This window comes from Vombatus ursinus, unplaced genomic scaffold, assembly GCF_900497805.2.
Source record: "Vombatus ursinus unplaced genomic scaffold, bare-nosed wombat genome assembly UNPS02000749.1, whole genome shotgun sequence".
In the NCBI taxonomy this organism is placed as follows: Eukaryota; Metazoa; Chordata; class Mammalia; order Diprotodontia; family Vombatidae; genus Vombatus; species Vombatus ursinus.
Window position 1 is genome coordinate 9,265,136 of NW_020940527.1, and position 9,210 is coordinate 9,274,345.

At 40.2% G+C, this 9,210-nt stretch overlaps 1 pseudogene; it reads right to left on the reverse strand.

The window, feature by feature from the left end:
- Window positions 1-2,409: 2,409 nt before the first annotated feature.
- On the reverse strand, window positions 2,410-2,648 carry LOC114040047 (annotated as a pseudogene).
- Between the last annotated feature and the right edge of the window lie 6,562 nt (window positions 2,649-9,210).

Genomic DNA, 9,210 nt, shown 5'->3' on the forward strand with positions numbered 1-9,210 from the left:
ATAGAACATGCCTACTACAAGATTGGTTAGTGCCTTAGAACTTTCAAGTATTTCTGATAAACCCAGCCAAGCTCCACAGTAGTGTTGGCCTGAGGTCTGGAGAATACCTGAATAAGAGAAAAGCCCTCACATAATTTTATTTCACAAGATAGGACCCAAAAGTATGTATTTCAATATATTCCAATTTAGCTGAGGGAAGATTTAACATGGTTGTCGTTGCTAAGGAAACTGCCTCCTTCCCAACCATGTGTTCAGCATATGTGTATCACTTCATCTTTCTGCTCTCAGAGGCAATATCATGGCCCTGTACTTGGGAAATGATTTTTAAAAAGGCATATAAAACCTCTTAACATCTAGAAGATTCATTAAATGATCTCACTCAAGAGAAGCTGCAATTATTCTTCTAGCCTCTTTTATGCTGAGCATGTGGACGTGGATAAGTCAATGCTATCTCTTCAGGTGCGAGTTGGTGTCTTAAAGGAAGCAATTTGCAGAAATAAACAGATCAGTGTTTATATACTTAGAGTGTGTTTGTAATAGTAATAATAATAATAATAATGATAATATCACAAAGCAGCCAAAGTTTCCTGTATGGGAGTCCTCTGTTCTGTGGAGACTACCTCTATCAGAATTCAGTAAAAGAATGGGATTGGATTAGGGTAACCTCAAACTACTTTGTCTATTGAATACGTTTGGGTTTGAAATATATTGATGATGATCTTAGGGGCCTGGAGGTATGGAATACCAAAAAAGGAAAAATCAGGGTTGGAAAAATTTGGAAATATTGAGGAAATCAAACCTATTTTCAAATTTAAAAGATTGCTGTACATAGTACTTTTTGATATGTATTTAATTTCATATGTACATGAGGCACTCTAGGGTCCCTAGGGTACCCCCTTTGGCTGCTCCAAGGCCCATAGTACCAAAGGAGGTAGCAGTACACACATTTATTCGAAGCTTGAAAGCTGCCATTTTAATGGAATCTTCCTTGCAACCAAGCCAGAGGAAATGACATAACCTCATGGTAAAACAAAGGCAACTTATTATAAACATATTGCAAGGCAAATTAAGGAGCAGTATGAGTAAGCATCAAGTGTTTTGACTACCCCTTTCCCAAGTGACTCCCTTCCTACATGCGTCTTTCAGGTACCACAGGCCTTGACTTTTGATTAGTCATTCTGGGCTTTTCTTGCTGCTTCTGCAACACAGTGGGAGCAGCACAGATCAAGTCATTCATGGCAGGATGCTAGATTTGTGTCCACGTCAGCAGAACTGAATAAATGGGGCTTTTTGGCATGGCCATGTGGGATAAGGGTGCTTATGTCAGGGTGTTGGCACAAGAACCAGGCAACTTTGTAGAGAGTGTTGTTGCTTCTTCATACAGCAAGCAGAAGAACTGATTATCGGGGAAAGGCCTCAGCTGCTATTTCTTCCTTGCCTTCTTTTCTGGAGTTTCTTGCCTTGGCTTGATCCTTCTTCTTGTGAGACAGAGAAATTCCCAACCTTGTTTCAAGAGGGGTATGTTGAGACTATTGAGCTACAAACAAACTCTGGGAGATGTAGTTCCCAAGGTAAACATGGAGCAGAACTATTCCCTTTAGTGCAAATACAGAGGTGAGATTTAGTAGGCATCTCAATCAGATGAATAGTCCATTGCCACTCTTGCAATTGGAACCTGGAAGACCAATTTCTTCCATTAAGGTATAGAAGGGCACCAGAGACACCACCATGGAAACACATTCTTAGGCAATAACACCCCAAATTCTATTTCAAATGCTGGGATAGACTAACTTCGTAATCACGGAACCAGTCATGACATAAGAAGAAGATCTCTGGATTTCAAATCAGAAGTTTTGGTTTTGCATACTGGCTACATCTTTTATTTTCCATTTTTATATTATTCTCTGGACTTTGATATTCCCATCTATAAAATGAAAGGGTTGCTCCAGATGACTTCTAAAATCATATCAGTTTTATATCCCTTGGTCTTAGAACTCAAAGAACTGGGAAGATGAGTATCTAGTGCTTTTTGCTGTCACTCACAGACCGTCTCCTCTTCTGTCATCTCTCAATGACTTTTCCATGCTATCCTTTTTGGAAGCTCATTCATCCAATTTTACACTACCTCTCTCCATCCTTGTTACTGCATCTTAAAGACTTACAAGTCACTCTCCCAGTTTTCTCAGTGACATTTAGGACCTTGCTCACAGCCTTCTCCATCCTATTCTCTGCCATCATCCTCAGGGGCTGCCATATTTATGGTGATAACTTCTTTAAGCACCTGATCTTACAGTTTCTAAAAATCCTCAATGCCAACAATTACTTTTTCTTTTTTTTTATACTCAAAGCCTTTTATTATATTTCACAAGGAGGTGTGAGGGGGTGTTGAGAGAGGTGGAGCTCCCATAATCAGCAGTGAATGCCCGTTCTGATGGCCAAAAGCATTCTGAAGGTACCCCCGCTCTGCATCATGATTTTGCCAATTCCTCCCATTAGCTCCCGGCCCCACATCCTGATCCTGAGGCATGAGAAGGTACTGAACAGTGCGTTGGCCACTATGTCCACAGCTCAGCCCATCACGAAGTCATCTTCACTTGATCAAAGCAGCTGAGCTGAGACTGTCTGTAGGGACCCATGGCTACTGGCATCTCACTTTCGGGCTCAATTGCTCCACTTTACCTGCAATTACTTTTTCTACACCACAGTAGCCACGGGTAGGTCACACATCTGGCCTCACCATCTAGGAATTATGCCACCTTCAAGACTTAGAACTGAAATTATACTCTGTGACCATGAGTTTTCTTCTCTCTCACTGATACTCAGAGCTTAGCACAGTGTCTGGTACACAGTAATTAAGAGATGCTTGCTGACTTGACTTGATATTAAACATAAGATTCAATGTCATTGTAGCGTGTGGTTACTTTACCCATTCTTATTCTATTAGTTCTTTAGCTATTTCAAGCTTAACATGTCCAAAATAAAGTTATTATATTTCCTCCAAAACCAACTTATCCAAAAGGACTTTTATGTACAAACTATTCATAGCAGCTTTTTTTGTAGTGGCAAGGAATGGGAGACTAAGGTGGTACCCATCCACTGGGGCAGCTAGGCAGCACAGTGGAGAGAGTGCCAGGTCTGAGGTCAGGAAAACTCATCTTCCTGAGTTCAAATCTGGCCTCAGACACTTACTAGCTGTGTGACCCATGGCGAGTCACTTAGCTTTGTTTGCCTCAATTTCCTCATGTGTAAAATGAGCTGGAGAAGGAAATGGCAAACTACTCCAATATCTTTGCCAAGGAAACCCTAAGAGGGGTTATGAAGAGTCAGACACAACTGAACAACAACAAAAATCCCATCCACTGGGTGACACATTCTTGTTTTTTAAGAAATGAATAAAGAAATGGTTTAAGAGAAACCCGAGAAGGCTTGTATAAACTGATGCAGAGTGAACTGAGCTGAGAACCAGGAGAAGAGCTGTAGCAAATTACCTACCTTCTGACAAAGAGGTGATAAGACAAAGAGTAAGGAGTATACTTCTGGGCATGCCCTATGTGGGAGTTTGTTTTGCTTTACTATGTATATTTGTTAAGAGAGTTTTGCTTTTCTATTTTCATTTGGGGGAAGTGGGAGGAAAAATGGGCATAGAGACAGGGTTAAAAAATGCCAAGAGAAAAAAAGCAAGCAAGAAGGAATTACAGACAAGCAGGATAGCTTTGAAAGTCATATGTTGAATTTATTACATACTTAAAAAAGAAAAGCAAGCTCAACATAATAGAGATTCACAATTTCATGTACAAGTCCCTCTGTTCTACAATACATATGAAAATGGGCATTTTTTTTGTATTTTTTAAATGAGGCATAAAAAATTTCCCAGCTACCCTTATTTATTTCCTGATTCCTGTTGAGGGCAACACTATCCTTCCCGTCACCCATGTTCAAAATTTGGGGGTCATGCTCGGCTCCTCATTCTCCCCAACTCCTCACATCCACATAGCTGCCAAGTTGTGATGTCTACTTCCACAGCATGTCTCACATCTTTATTGCTCCCTTTCCACACACAGGTACTTTTCTAGCTCTGGACACCATCACTTCTCACTTGGACTCTTGTAATAGCCTCTGAATTGACACCCCTGCCTCTAGTCTTTCCTCTTTCTGATTCATCTTCCACTCAGCTACTGAATCGATTTTGCTAAAGAACAGATCTTACCATGTCATCTCCCTATTCAACAAAAACTCCAATGGTTCCCTATTGCCTCTAGGCTCAAATATAACCTCCTCTGGGTGGCATTTAAAACTATTCTCTACCTGCCCTTAATCTACCTTTCTAGCCTTATTATGTATCACTAATCTTCATATACTCTGAGGTGTTGAAAAACTGGCCTCCCATATGGCACTCCACTTTCCATCTTGTACTAGCTTGTCCTCATCCCTGAAATGCACTCCCTCCTAGCTTGGTATCTTAGAATCTCTAGCTTCCTCAAAAACTCAGCTTAAGAGCCATCTTCTCCATGAAGGTTTTCTTTATTCCTTTTGACTGTTAGTATTCCCTCTCATTACCTTGTATTTATTTTTTCATATACATATATATGTGTGCACACACATAGATGCACACATATATACATATACGTATATGTATATATACATGTATATGTGTGTGTGTGAGTGTTTGCTCTCTCCTACAATAGGATATAAGCTTCTTCAAGTCAAAGGCAGATTCATTTTTTTTTTTTTACGCCCAGCACCTAACATAATACTTGGTGGCTAGGCGGCATAGTGGATAGTGTAGGACTTGGAGTCAGGAAGATGAGTCCAAATCCTTCCTCAGACACTTAGTTGTTGACCCTGAGCTAGGTCACTTAACCTTCTTCTGCCTTACTTTCCTAATCAGCAACATGAGGAAAAAATGAGGAAAATAATACCTCCTAAGGTTGTTGTGAGGGTCAAATGCGATAACATACAATGCATTGTAAACTTTGAAGTGCTACATAAAGGTTGTTATTATTATTAGATACAATTGGGGTTAAGTGACTTTCCCAGGGTTATACAACTAGCAAGTGTCTGAGGTGAGATTTGAACTCAGGTCCTCCTGACTCCAAGGCCAGTGCTCTAACCAAAGCACCATCTAGGTGTCTTATTATTATTAGCAGCACGTAAGAGGCCCTTAAATACTAGTTGATAAATGATTGAGTATATCTTCCCCTACTCCAGTCAGATTCCTTTTTCTCTATATCTGGACCTTAACCTTACAATCTGCCACCTTTCCCCCTAACATTCTGCCATTCCTGATTTGAGAATCCTGCCCCCTGAGTAACACCCATCATTTAATTTCTCTGGCCCTGCTCCAGGATTATCCAATGTTCCTGGAGGAGGCCATGAAATCAGGATGAAGAAATGTAAGACTAGATGAGACTATCAGTTGCTTCTCTTCTAGCCTTGAGAGTCTATAATTCTATGATTCTACAGAAGACCTCCAGTTTATATGACCATATTTTATAGTACTGATTTTTAAGACATAAAATCAAGGACCAATATTTGCAGGCCATTTGGCAAAGTACCACTTCTATTTTGTAATCTTCAGTAGGAAAAATTGCTCCAGTTAGAAAAGGGTACCAGGTCTTGGAATTTGAAGGGTAAAAATATTCTTCTGAGCATTCTGAATTTGAAACTCTGGGAATCTGTGAGAGAGAGGATGGGGGGAAAAAAGGGCTGAGTTTTTGAGTTTGTAGCACAGTTCAAACTAGTGCCCAGGGCACCTCACTTTTGCTGTCCTAGGGAAGTCCCCAAAACTTTCCAAATTGTACTTCCTCATCTATCAAATGATAATAATGCCAGCCCAACTTAACTCACAGGGAAGTCATGAGGATTAAAAACAAAAGATTTGTCTAAAATTTCTTTGAAAAATAAAAGTGAGGAATGTTTTTTCTTAAGTACCTTGTATTTTCCTGAAGCTGGTGTGGTCCCAACTTCCTTGGTTAGACATAATGAGAGTTTCTGTCACTTCTAAATGGGTAGAAATTTCTAGATTGTGCTGGTTTCAGTGATGCTATCATGAAATACTATGGCATAGTGGATAAAGTGCTAGGCCTGGAGTCAGGAAGACCCGAAATAAAAATCTAGCCTCAGATACTTCCTAACTGTATGATTTTGGGCAAGTCACTCAATCTCTGTTTACTCCACTTACCTTAACTATAAAATGGGGATAATAATAGTACTTACCTTCCAGGGTTGTTAAAGTATTTGTAAAGTGGTTTGCATAGCACCTGACACATAGTAGGTACTATATGAATGTTAGCTATCAGCATTATCATCATTATTATTTCCAAAAGATCACAATTGTAGGGGAAAAATAGGTAACGGAGACATGTATAGTAAGTATGAATAGGACAGCAGAATGTTACAAACAATTTTGGGTATATGAAGTGTTGTTAACAATTTTTATCCAAGAGGTGGAAGGTAGGTTTGGAAAAAGAGATGAGCTGGTCTTGTGGTAAGAATAAGAATGAACAGATACGGCACTAATAAAATATCAGAACACAGGTTCTTAACCTTTTGAGTTTCATGGACCCCTTGGGGCAGTCTGGTGAAGTTCATGAGACCCTTTTCAGAGTAATGTTTTTAAATAATTGAAGGACATGCTAAATTCCAGCTACAGTTTAGTGAAGATAAAGAAGTAAATTTCTTTTTCTTATCCAAGTTCATAGACTAACAGAAATCTATCTATCAACTCTTTGGGGTCCATGAGCCCCAGGCTCAGAACTCCTGAACTATAGGAAAGCTTCTAGGGTATGCTGTGGTTCTCCAATGGAGGATTTATGAGAGGATATGGACAAGAAGAGCAGAAGCTGTGAAAGCTTGGATGGATTGAGATTTCTGCTCTTGGAATGAGCACTTAATGAAATTGGGAATCTATTGAAGCATTGAAGCCTTGGGCTTGAGATGAGTCTTTGCCTGAGGTCAAGAACATTGGATAAAGATAAAAGGCATGATCCTCTCTGGGAGGTCTGGGATCAGAATAATGTCATGGCCATCATTTGGCTCTAGGGAATCCTGGACAAGACTCTCTTATTTCTTCCTTCCAGAGACCAAGGTGCTGCTAAGGTGATTCTAGCAGGATTTAGTTCGGAGCTAATATCTTTCATCACCAATCATTCCTGGGTCCACATTCCCATGTGCAGAATGCCAAAATGTTAGAGTCTAGATGGACCACTAAGATCATCTAGTCCTACCCTTGATTTGACTAATGAGGAAACTGAAGCCCAGTGAATTGAAGTAACTTAGTCAAATGAATCAGGAATTTAAAATATCAGAAACCCAGCCACAAGACATGGTAAAAAGACATGGGCATATGGGTGGAAATTCTGACTCAGCATTCTGGTGGAATGAGGAGGGGGAGAAGGAATGTGATTCAGGACTGAACAACTAACTGGAACAGAGAGCAGTCTGTACTGTGAATGAGGCAGTGAGCTTATCAGCAAAAGAACACTGAGTTAGGAATCAAGAGATAGGTGAACTCACTGTGTGACCTTGGGCAAACCCCAGTCTCTCTGGACTTCACTTTCCAGAGAAAGGGCTGCTATGTTGTGAGGACAACAAATATGAAAATGGCCTGGCTGGTGGTACATGCCTGGAATCTGTGCTTCCAGGCAGCTGAAGATGCCAAATCACTTGAGTTCTGAACTGACATTGCTATGGTGAGCACCTGAAGGTATATTTTCTGTGTTGCTGTCTGTCTCTATTTCTTTCTGCCTCTTTCTCTGTCTTGCTGTCTGTCTACCCCCTCCCTCCCACTGTCTTATTATCATTGAAGCTCACGACTACTTGTTTGTACATCTCCTGTGACACTTCTTTTTTGAGGGTGGAGTGAGGAAGTGAGGGAGTATGGATTTGTGACTTTAGCTGTGTGAGAAAATGCCACTGTGGAAACTCCCCCACTGATACAAATAGGCAAGTTATCTGTAACTTCTATTCTCAGAGCTAACCAATGTCAGATGCAGGGCTTGAATCCAGGTATCTCTGATTCCCAAGTCAACTTTCTAACTACGTCTCACCTTTCTTACAGCATTTTTTCTAATTTTGTATTATAGTTATTTTTGTGTAGTATGTCATCACCCCTACTATACTCTAGACCCCAGAAAGTCAGGAACTAAGTCTTTAGTGACCTTTGTCTCTTCCTCAAGCTTTTACTGACAGCAAAGCATTGTGGTAGGTGTGAATCAATGTCTATTGAATTTACATTTAGTTTCCACAGCAACCCTTTGAGGTATGCAGTGGAAATGTTATTTACCTCATTTTATAGATAAGGAACTTCGAACTTGGAGGGCTGAACTCATAGAATAATGGATTTAGAGTCATAAAGGGGCATCACATCCAAGCCCTCTATTTTACCAATGGGGAAATTGAGGCAAAGAAAGGCCAAATGACTTACTCAGGGACACATAGCTAGTGAGTGACTGAGGTAGAATTTAACACAGATTTTCCTGAGGTCACAAAGCTGGTAAGAGGTGGAAATAAGTCTTGAACCCACATCTTCTAAATTTAGTTTGTATTCTAAGAGTTTTGCACATTATCTGGCACAGAATGAGACCTTGATAAATTCTTACTGGGTCATTGATTGGCTTTATAGACTTTGAGTTGGAAGGGTCCTCTGCAGTCATTTATACCAAATCTCCTTCACTTTACAGATGAGGAAACTGAGGCTAGAAAAATGAAGTGACTTGCCTAAAGTGCACAGAACTGGGGGCTGGCAGGTGTGTCCCCTTTTCTCTCCTATTCTATCCTATTCCATCCTGTCTCTTAGAGGCAACATGTTATTTTTGGTCCTGCTTTCTCCCCCCCCCAATCTTTTCCTTCCTATTATTTGCTAATCTCTCTCACACATACAGACCCTCCCCAGCTCCTAACCCTATCTCCCTTTTGCTTTCATCCCTTCCCCCTCTTTTGTACTTTACGATGCAGAGACTTTTGTGGGGAAATCTTGTTAAAGTCATTATTCCCCGCATAGAGACGCTACTTTCATTTCATTCATATTTAATGTTCCTCCCACTTGATCTTTTGATGCTTTTTAATTTCTGATATTACATGACACACAAAACACTCATTGGAGATCTCTCTTCCTATAGAGTTGTCATTATTTGTCTCTGCCCACAGATCCTTCTTATTATGTGTTTATTAGTCTCAGAAAAGGTTTAAGGATTTCTGGGTAGACCTAGT